The 9,709-nt window shown below is 31.2% G+C and overlaps 1 long non-coding RNA gene across 1 annotated transcript; it reads right to left on the bottom strand.

The window, feature by feature from the left end:
- Positions 1–5,407: 5,407 nt before the first annotated feature.
- Positions 5,408–8,420, bottom strand: LOC125581741. Its single transcript, XR_007319451.1, has 4 exons — positions 7,828–8,420; positions 7,669–7,758; positions 7,367–7,428; positions 5,408–7,187 (listed from the first exon to the last, which is right to left on the bottom strand). It is a non-coding gene; the product is annotated as an uncharacterized LOC125581741 (long non-coding RNA).
- Positions 8,421–9,709: the final 1,289 nt, after the last annotated feature.

The raw sequence follows: 9,709 nt of genomic DNA, 5'->3' as shown, positions 1-9,709 counted from the left end.
CAGAAACAAAACTATTATAGATCATTCCTCTACAAAGACAAACTTGGACTTCACTTGATTTGGAAGAAGACTCCGTCAGGAAGTCTTCTAGCACATTATATTTTAGAAGACTTTCGAGAAGACTTCCCATAAATCTTCCAAAGTCTGCTCCAAATCTGAAAAACCTGCATATCAAAAAATATTCAAAAGGCTTAAAAACAGAGAAAATGAGTGGAATATTATATAGATATACTTTTATAGAACACACAAAGTACATATCCAAGTGGAAGATGAGAACCATCTCGTTAAAAACCTGCAACAAATAGATAGATTAATGAGAAAGACATGAGACAAAAATGAAAAATTCATATAAAGTTTGGTGTTTTCAAGTCAAAGAGATTAAAATGGGCTTGGAGAGTTTTAGTTTGGAAAAAAGGTAAAAACTTTATGCAACATGAAGTTACCAAATGAAGAAAAATCAGACATAAAAACTTACCAAAAAAAGGTCAGATCTGTTATGAAAGAGAGACATGTGAGAAGACACCGTCAGAAGACTTCCAGGTAAGTCGTCCTGGAAGTCTTCTAGCGCATTATATTTTAGACGACTAACAGGTAAGTCGTCCCAGAAGTCTTCCAGATCTGAAAAACCTGCATATCCAAATCCAGATATGAAAAACATGCATATCCAAAAAAGTTCAAATAGCTTAAAAACATAGAAAATGAGTGGAAGATTAGATAGATCTACCTTTATAGAACACACAAAAATACATATCTAAAATTAATAGATCTACCTTTAAATGAATGGAAGATGAGAACCATGTGATGAAAAACCTACAAAACAAGATAAACTAGTGAGAAAGACATGAGACAAAAACAATAAATTGATATAAAATTTGGTGTTTATAAGTTCAAAGAGACTAGAGAGAGGTTGGAGAGTTTTAGAATGATATACATACTATTTTTGTTGCAGCCATTTGAGAGGAGGAGAGAGAATGTATAAATTTTTCTTTATATATGGAGACAAAAATTCCAATAAGGTTAAATATTTTCGATTCAGAAGACTTTCAAGTAAGTCTTAGAAGACTTTCAAGTAAGTCTTAGAAGACTTTCAAGTAAGTCTTAGAAGACTTACTAGACGACTTACTTGTAAGTCGCCCAGAAGACTTCAATATTTTTAGCGGGAAACTAAAATATTTTTAGCGGGAGTTAGAAGACTTTCAGAGAAGTCTTCTAATCTCCAGACGACTTACCTGTTAGTCGTCTAGACCCTAAACATAACCTCTAAACTAATTTAACTAACTAAACACTTCATAAAATCAAATTAAACTTAAAAAGTGTTTACTATACACAAAAATAAACACATATAGGTAAAATTTAATTTTTCAAAAAACCATTTAAGCTTTCCAAAATCTAACCCTAAGAATACATACAATACTACAACATATGTTGTCAAACCCTAAGCCAAAGAATATCATGATTAACTAATTTCACTCATCTATGTTGAAAACTATTCAATTTTATTATATCTTAATTTATATTACTTAAAACTGTTTATAATTACATGATTTTAATTTTTCACTTGTCAATAATTTTTTTTTTTAATTTATAAATTATTTTTAAGATCAACTACACCAGAAGACTTTACAGTATTTCAGAAGACTCATACGATTTTCTGGGGCTATATTCGTAAAAATGAATTATGTGTTTTTGGTTGGTCACAAGGGGATGGCTGTAATTTGGCTTTTAGGTTAGTTTTGCATTTGATTCAAGTTTAGGTATAGTTTTGTATTTAAGATCAAGTTTTAAGTCATATTTGGCAAATCCCCCTAAATTTTAATGGGAGATAATACTACGCTGTTTTCCATGAATGTCCCCTCAGAGCATCAGATCTAACATCAATATTTGAAGGAAAAAAATGCTAAGCTACATTTGTTTTAGCCGATTGGTTTCTTGTTTTTTTTTGTGTCGAAGGTCTCTTGTTTATTTAAAATCTAGTAGTAGTAAAATTTACGCAGTCGGAACTTGCCTTAGAAGAAGGCCAGAGAAGTTTGTGCTTCCGACTACCAGAGATAAACTATTTTAGCGGCCCTGTTTTGACTAGAGTTTTTAGTAACAGTACTGGTTTTGGTTTATGTTACAAAAACTAAATGTTGCGTCTTCGATTCTCTTTAGAAATCTTAAATACAACTAATATATAGACCACAATTTTGTGTATGTTTCTAACCCTATAATTATTAGGACTGGCTCCACACGCAGTCATAGACTATAAGATCAAACAGAGTATGAAAATTGTTATAAACAAGCGCGAACTGATATGGAATAAGTTTAATCCTAAGTAGTTGTAATACTTTACGGTCAATCCAATTTTTAGGTAATTTTAATCACTAAAAATGCAAGCCATACAATTCAATTTAAGTGTAATCCGTGGATTTAAGTTGATAAGTGACAAGATTCAAGCAAACAAGACAATGACTAAGCTTTTGCAATCAATTGATAAAGTAGAATCCATGGGCTAAGGCAATTGACCCAAGATAATTAAATCCAAGTCAAAGTGTTAATTTTAAGCAATCACAAGTTTCTATAGGTCTAGAACACTAATAAAGATCAACTCTTTTCCAAGGTAAAGATCAACTCTTTTCCAAGGTAAAGATCCTAATGCAATCATGAACTAAACATCAATTCCATTGGTTTAAATCATTCAAGCATGCATTATATTCATGTCTACTAACCATCTAGCAATCCTAACGTCAAATCCTTTTGGTTATTCAAGCTAGAGCAATATTAAGTTCAGTCAAACATTTTAACAAACTCCTTCTAGGTACAAAATAGCTTATTATCAAGATGAGAGTGATCAAGTCAAATCAAGCATTAAGGACACTTAATATGCATAAAAACAGAGAGATCTAATCATTAAACACCTTAACTCTTCATTAATCACCCTAGATCTACCTAACTCATGGATTTAAAAGGTTACTACTCACTAATAGACATGATAAACCCAAGAATAAATGATGATTGAAGGTTAATCATGATTAGTGATCAAGATAATCCAATAAACACAAGATATAAAGATGAAAAGAATCTAAAGATTGAATCTTTCACCAAAATAGGTTTGTGTTTAGATAGAAAACAAGATAATCCCTAAGAATAAGTCTAAAAAGTATTTATAGAAATCTAAAATCGAACCGGGTCAACCCAACAAACCTGGGTTGACCCAAACACAAATGGGTAAACATCTGGTCAAATCCCGAATTATTGACTTTTTGGACTCGCAGCGGCATCGAAACCGCTCCACTAGGCCACTGGGACGCTCACAGCGGTTTCCTGGCATCGTCATCTGGCCGCTGCATCATCCCGGTATTGGACAGGGGCATGTGCATTTTCCCAGCGGCTTCAACACTCCGCTACTTTAGTTTTCATTCTTGAACGGTTGCAGCGGTTTCTCGACGAGGTCCCAAGGCTGCGAGGTCATCAGGCCTCTTCACTTGGTCATCTCGTCTCAATCTCGAGAATCACCAATCTTGCCTCCAAACCATCTCCAAAGTCACCATTTGACATCTTCATCACTAGATAAGGACATATGTAATGCAATACAACCTAAACACGTATTAATATTATACTAAATGATCAAAATGTACAAGAATGAATAGTTAAAACAATGTAAATACGCAAGATTTCACGAACCAAACTCAAAAAAGAACTTAAAAGAAAAATGTATTGAAGCAAATATCCATTTAGGGTATGTATGTTATTATGTGGATAAATAACTTTCACCACAAAAAACACTCGCGTTACAACTACATATATCGTCATTAATTCATCGTACATGGACAGTTTCGACGAATTAACGACAATATACAAATCGTCGTAAAACATCCGTCGTAAAGGACAAATCATCGTAAATCTGTCGTAATATACATGCTTATTTTAGAAAAGATAAATTCTTAATCCTAAAAAATATACCGTACTGCAAGACCGCAACTTCCAAATGTCAACCTGGATAACAAAATTTAAGACACTTCCAAATGTAACAAAAACGAAACGTATTTACAATACCATGTATATGTTAGATAGCTGCATATAAATCATCTTGTTATATGCAAGGTCGGGCCTGAACACAAGCTAACAAAGCATGTGCTTCAGGACCCGGACAAGTATTATATTTTATAGGACCAATAATTGATTAAAGTTGCTGTAGCTCTATTGGTTAGAACATCAAACTGTGTTCTCAAGGTTGAGGGTTCGACCCATGAGAAAGCATTCTCAATTTTTTTTTCTATTTTCTGAAAATAAAGGGCCAAAATATTTTTTATGCTTCAGGGCCAAATTTTTTTTAGGCACGGCCTGGTTATATGTTTGCAATATTATTGTGTTATCTTTGTTTTGGAAAGTTTGATTGAAGCCATCGAAGAACTCTGTATCGGAAGTGCCAATGATGGCGGGTGTGAAGCGAACCAAGTTGACTGGTGGTGGCCGGTCTTTCTTTGCGTATATGATTAAAACACATTAGAGCATCTCTAATGTAAAACTCAAATTTTTCCTTTAAAATGGAGTAAAAGTGAAAATGGAGTAAAATTGCTCCAACCCTACTCCATTTCCATTTCCCACTCCATTATGAAGTAATGAACAAACAAAAAATAAACTACTCCATTTATGGAGTAAATTTCATTATGGAGTGAGATATGAAGTTGGGTTGGAGCATTCCTTACTCCATATCCACTTTTACTCCATTTTAAAGGAAAAAATGTAGTTGGGATGGAGATGCCCTTATATGTCTGTATGGTTCGTTTTTACAGCTTTAGATTTCGCCTTTTGTGATATTTTTTTCCTTTGCTATTGAGTTCAACGACCCCCCCCCCCTCCCTTCCCAAACTGAGTGATAAAATGCTAGATTTTTTCTAATTCAGATTTGTTTTTTTTTTTTTTTGACAAAAGGGCTTAATTCAGATTTGTTGTGTTAGCCAAATCAGAATATTTCTTAGTGTGAATATGTAATAACGTAGCTTGTAAGGTCTTGGGTTTTGAAAGACTAGAAGCGAAGGAAGATAATGGGCTGCTTTTTCGTATAAAAACAACCTTGAACATATATATAAGGGCAAATCTCCAAAATAACACATTTCTAAGTTTATATCACAAAAATAGCACTCAAGAACTAAAATGACCAAAATAGCACATTTCTAAGTTTATCCTTTGAAAATTTTAATTTTTTTATTTTTCAAAATTTGAAATCTTATCCCCAAAACCTCATTTCTCAACTCTAAACCCTAAACCCTAAACTCTAAACCCTAAACTCCAAACCATAAACCCTAAACCCTAAACTCTAAACCCTAAACCCTAAACTCTAAACCCTAAACCCTAAACTTTAAACCCTAAAATCTAAACCCTAAACCCTAAACTCTAAACCCTAAACCCTAAACCCTAAATCCTAAACCCCACCCTTTAACTCTAAACCCTAAGTTTGTGACTTTTGATAAAACATTAAGTGCTATTTTTGTGACTTTTGACCTTGAGTGCTAGTTTGTGAACAAAAACTTGATTTAGTGCTATTTTTATCTTTTTCTCTATATATAAATTTATAAATTAATTGCTAACTAAAAATAGTTGATTTCCTTATTTACAGAAAAGGATAAAAGAAAGGGAAAAAACTAGTGTAACCCTTATTTATCAATTATTTACTAGTTTAACTCTAATTTTATTTTAATTACTAGCTCGTTTTTCATACCTAATTTACCCTATTTCCTTTGTTAACAAAAATAATAATTACGAAAATGCCATTACTGAATTTTCGGAATATTTACAATTTTGCCATCCACAGATTTATTTTGTCTACTTTTTATGTAGCCACAAACTTAAATATATTCTTCTTTAGCAAAAGATTTACTTAAAATCTATAGACTTATTACTATTTCTACAGACTTGTTATAACAAATCTGTCACATTTGGCCATAAATTTATTAAATTTTGACAGATTTAATTTATTTGGTCACAGATTTACTTTATTTGACAGATTTGTTATAACAAATTTACGGATTTGATAGAGTTATTTTTTCTTTAACCACAGATTTACTTGTTTTTGATAGATTTAATTTTGATTTGATAGATTTATTATTCTTTAGCCACAAATTTATTTAATTTTGACAGACTTAGTTAAGATTTGATAGATTTATTTATTCTTTGACCACAGATTTATTAGAATTTGACTGATTTAGTTAGAATTTGATAGATTTATTTATTATTTGACCACCGATTTGTTACAGTTCGACAGATTTGTTTAAAATTAAGCCACAAATTTATTTATGATTTGCCACAGATTTTTATTAATTCCTCTTAACCGAGTTATTGCAAACCAGATTAAACCATTTAATTCTGAAATTATTTCATATACCAGTAATTTAACTTGATTTAAACCAAAATGTTTCAAACCAACCATAATTTGAATCAAAAGCATGTAAACCAAAATTATTTAATTAAACTAAACCAAACTTAATTTAAACAAACAAAGAGAAAAGCCCTAATCTACAAATCACTCTTACACGTGATTACCTTATTCGACGTTAATGGCGTTTTCAGATTGACGTTTATTTTCTTCCTTCTCTCGTGGCTCAAATAAAAATTGTTTGTGGTCATTGGATGAGCATGACGTGCAAATGTTCTTATGGTGTTATTAATAAGTCTCTATTTAAATTTGCAGGTGATGTGTTGTTCTTACCGTTCTTCCTTAGTAGACAAGAAGATAGCAACGACTAATCCAAAGAAGTGTTCAAAGCTTCAGCCTGTTTGAGTGAGGACGTGATAGACCAAGATCAAGAATGGAGTAATCATTGAAAATACATTTCTAGCTCTTTGGAGGAAAAACAACCAAAACCCGAAACACATCGATTAAAAGCAAGGCAGTGTTATCATTCAATAGAGCTTTTCAAGTTCCAGATTGTATAAGAACACAAAAACCACACCCGGCGGTTATAAGAACACACCAAACGATAACCACGCCCAGCGGCTACATAAATAGTCATCTGCATTTTTATGGTAAAACAGAGTTGAAAATGCATCAAAGTACATATAAACCGGAATGTCGGTAGATACGCCTCTGTTTACTACCTCCATAGACTGAAATTTTAAAAAGTATACTCCTTGTTAACTTTACTCTCAAACTGCAAGACAGTCTTCAGCATTTCCTTGTTGTGACTTCCCCTAGACAAAATGTATCCCTGTCAAAATTCACCACGACCTCAGTATTAAACACACAATAATGGACTCCACAAACAACTAAAGCACCAGCAAAATATGGTGTTAGTGACTCCCATGTGAAGGTTATACTCAAGGTTTTTTTTTTTCATCAAATGTGAAGCAAACATAATAAAAAAGAGCTCATAATCAAGTTATATACCCCAACAAAGCATGTGTTTCAGACGCATCCAAAAGGCGTGGGTATAGATGATTTCTAGAATCCTGTACATGGAGCATAAGCCTGTGAATATATATTACATTTATGTTTCACTGTCGAGCCAAATTTTGGTCACTGTCGAGCCAACATGCTAATCTAAGTTCATTAAAACTTGGTTATATACACTGCCAATGGTCACTAGAGACGAGAAACATGATACATTACTCTTTACACCTATGCCTTTTTGCTAATATATATCTATTTGTCTTAATGCGGTCATTCATATATCAAAGCAATGAGTGTACCTCTGTGCGGTCTGCAACGGCGTCAACAAAGGAGTCGTTTTGTGGTGAGACAGCCACGCTGCTCGGTCACGCTTCCATCCGGATTCAAATCTAAGACAAAAATCATAATAGATCAGAAAATAAAGAATCCAACTCTGGGAAAGAAAGATTACTACTCACGTATAAAATTGAGATCTCGATCAGATATCTTGACTGGAGATATTCTGCTGAAACTCACTGCCATCACCAGTAGTGAAGGAGAGAGATACCAGGAACGTATTAAATTTCTTCGAAGGTTTTTTGTGTGCTCTCTTAAGAAGTCCAATTCACCGTACAGTTAACTGATCCTCTGCATCTCTCTGGTTTTTAGCTGCAACGGGAAACGATTGACAGTGTTCTGGGTTTAGTTTGGGGGAGACAATTGATTTTTCTGTCTGGTCCTGGTCCTGTTTTCATTTTATATGGAATTGCCGCTTTCTAACTCGGATTCTCCCAATTCGTCGAGAATCCCATGAACCCTAAAGTTTTTTTTGTTGTTGTTGTTGCTGTGAAAACTGTGTTTTTATCCCATCAACTATTATGGTTATCTATGCCATGATTGTTTCAATAGTTAGTATTTTTAGTTTTTGGTTTTTAGATTTTAATTTTTGATTTTTAGATTTTGGTTTTTGGTTTTCATCTTTTGTTTTTTGGTTTTTGGTTTCTAGATTTTGATTTTTGTTTTGGTGTATTTTTTTTTATTTTTTAAAACTTAATTAATACATTACTTTAAAATAATACAACAAAATAACAATAAATATTTATATTTACAATTAAAAACTTATCAAAATATAGTGATTATTATTTAAAATAAAATACAATAACATATTTTAGTTATTATATTAAAAATTATATTATAGAAAATATAAATAAAATATATATAAAATTACACAAAAATAAAATTATTTAAAAGTTTAAAACTACTTATAAATTTCTTATATAGATTATTTATAATTTCTTACAAACTTGAATAGCAATAGATTTTTTATACAAATATTATAAATTATACAAAAATAAAAATACTCAAATTTTGAAAATAATTATAAAATTTTAAATTATTTGTTTTTTCTTAAAGATGAATGGCTATTTTTATTTTTGAAGATTAGTACAATATATTGTGTAAATAAAACATATTATGTTTTCTAATTTTTAGTTATTTTTAATGTGACTAATATTATTAAAAATATTCAATTATTTTATTTATAGAAATTAATAACTAATTTTAAAATTAATTAATATTATTTATATAGAAATTTATTTTAGAGATATAAAACACAAATAAAGTATTTCACATTATTATTTTAATGATATCTAAAGTACAAAAATTGTATGATAATTTTATCTTTATGAAAATATTATTTATTAATTATTAATTAATTAAAATGTAGTAGTTTCTTCCAAAAAAAATCAAAATTTGTTTTTTTCATAAAAGCTAACAAAAGTTGGTTTTTGGTTTTTCTTCATAAATTGGTTAAATTTTTCAAACACTAGTTTCTCAAAATTTTATCGAATCTATTTGTTAATAAGTTTTATTGGTAAATGAAATAGTTTTACAAAAACAAAAACAAAAACTAAAAGCTAAAACTTGATGGGAGAAAAAAATGGTTTTGAGAAAACAAAAACCAAAAACAAGTCTAAAAACTACAAACAATCAACCTCTTAGTCTTTATGCTATCCTTCTAACATGCATGGATGAAAGGAAGTTAATCTAGTAATTACGTAATAAATAAGAGTTAGTCTAAGTAATTTTCTCTAAAAGAAATGTTCCTTAACTGCATAACTTTGCGGAAATAACCAGATTTTTTTTTCTGGCATTAGTGAGGTTTGAACCCGGGTGTATAATAATCAAGAGGTTTGAACCAAGGTGTATAATAATCAAGACAGACTCTCAACCACTACATCAAAGGTACTTCCTGAAAGTTAAAGCCGAAATATTATTGATAAATCTGAAGGCCGGACGCTAATGCTTTTGCCGCTTCCCCTCAGGGCCGCTACTGCCTGTAAGATACACAAATATTTTGAC

The sequence above is a fragment of the Brassica napus genome, chromosome C2 (genome assembly GCF_020379485.1).
Source record: "Brassica napus cultivar Da-Ae chromosome C2, Da-Ae, whole genome shotgun sequence".
In the NCBI taxonomy this organism is placed as follows: Eukaryota; Viridiplantae; Streptophyta; class Magnoliopsida; order Brassicales; family Brassicaceae; genus Brassica; species Brassica napus.
The sequence above is the reverse complement of the archived record's forward strand: the minus strand, read 5'-3'. Positions and strand labels throughout refer to the sequence as shown.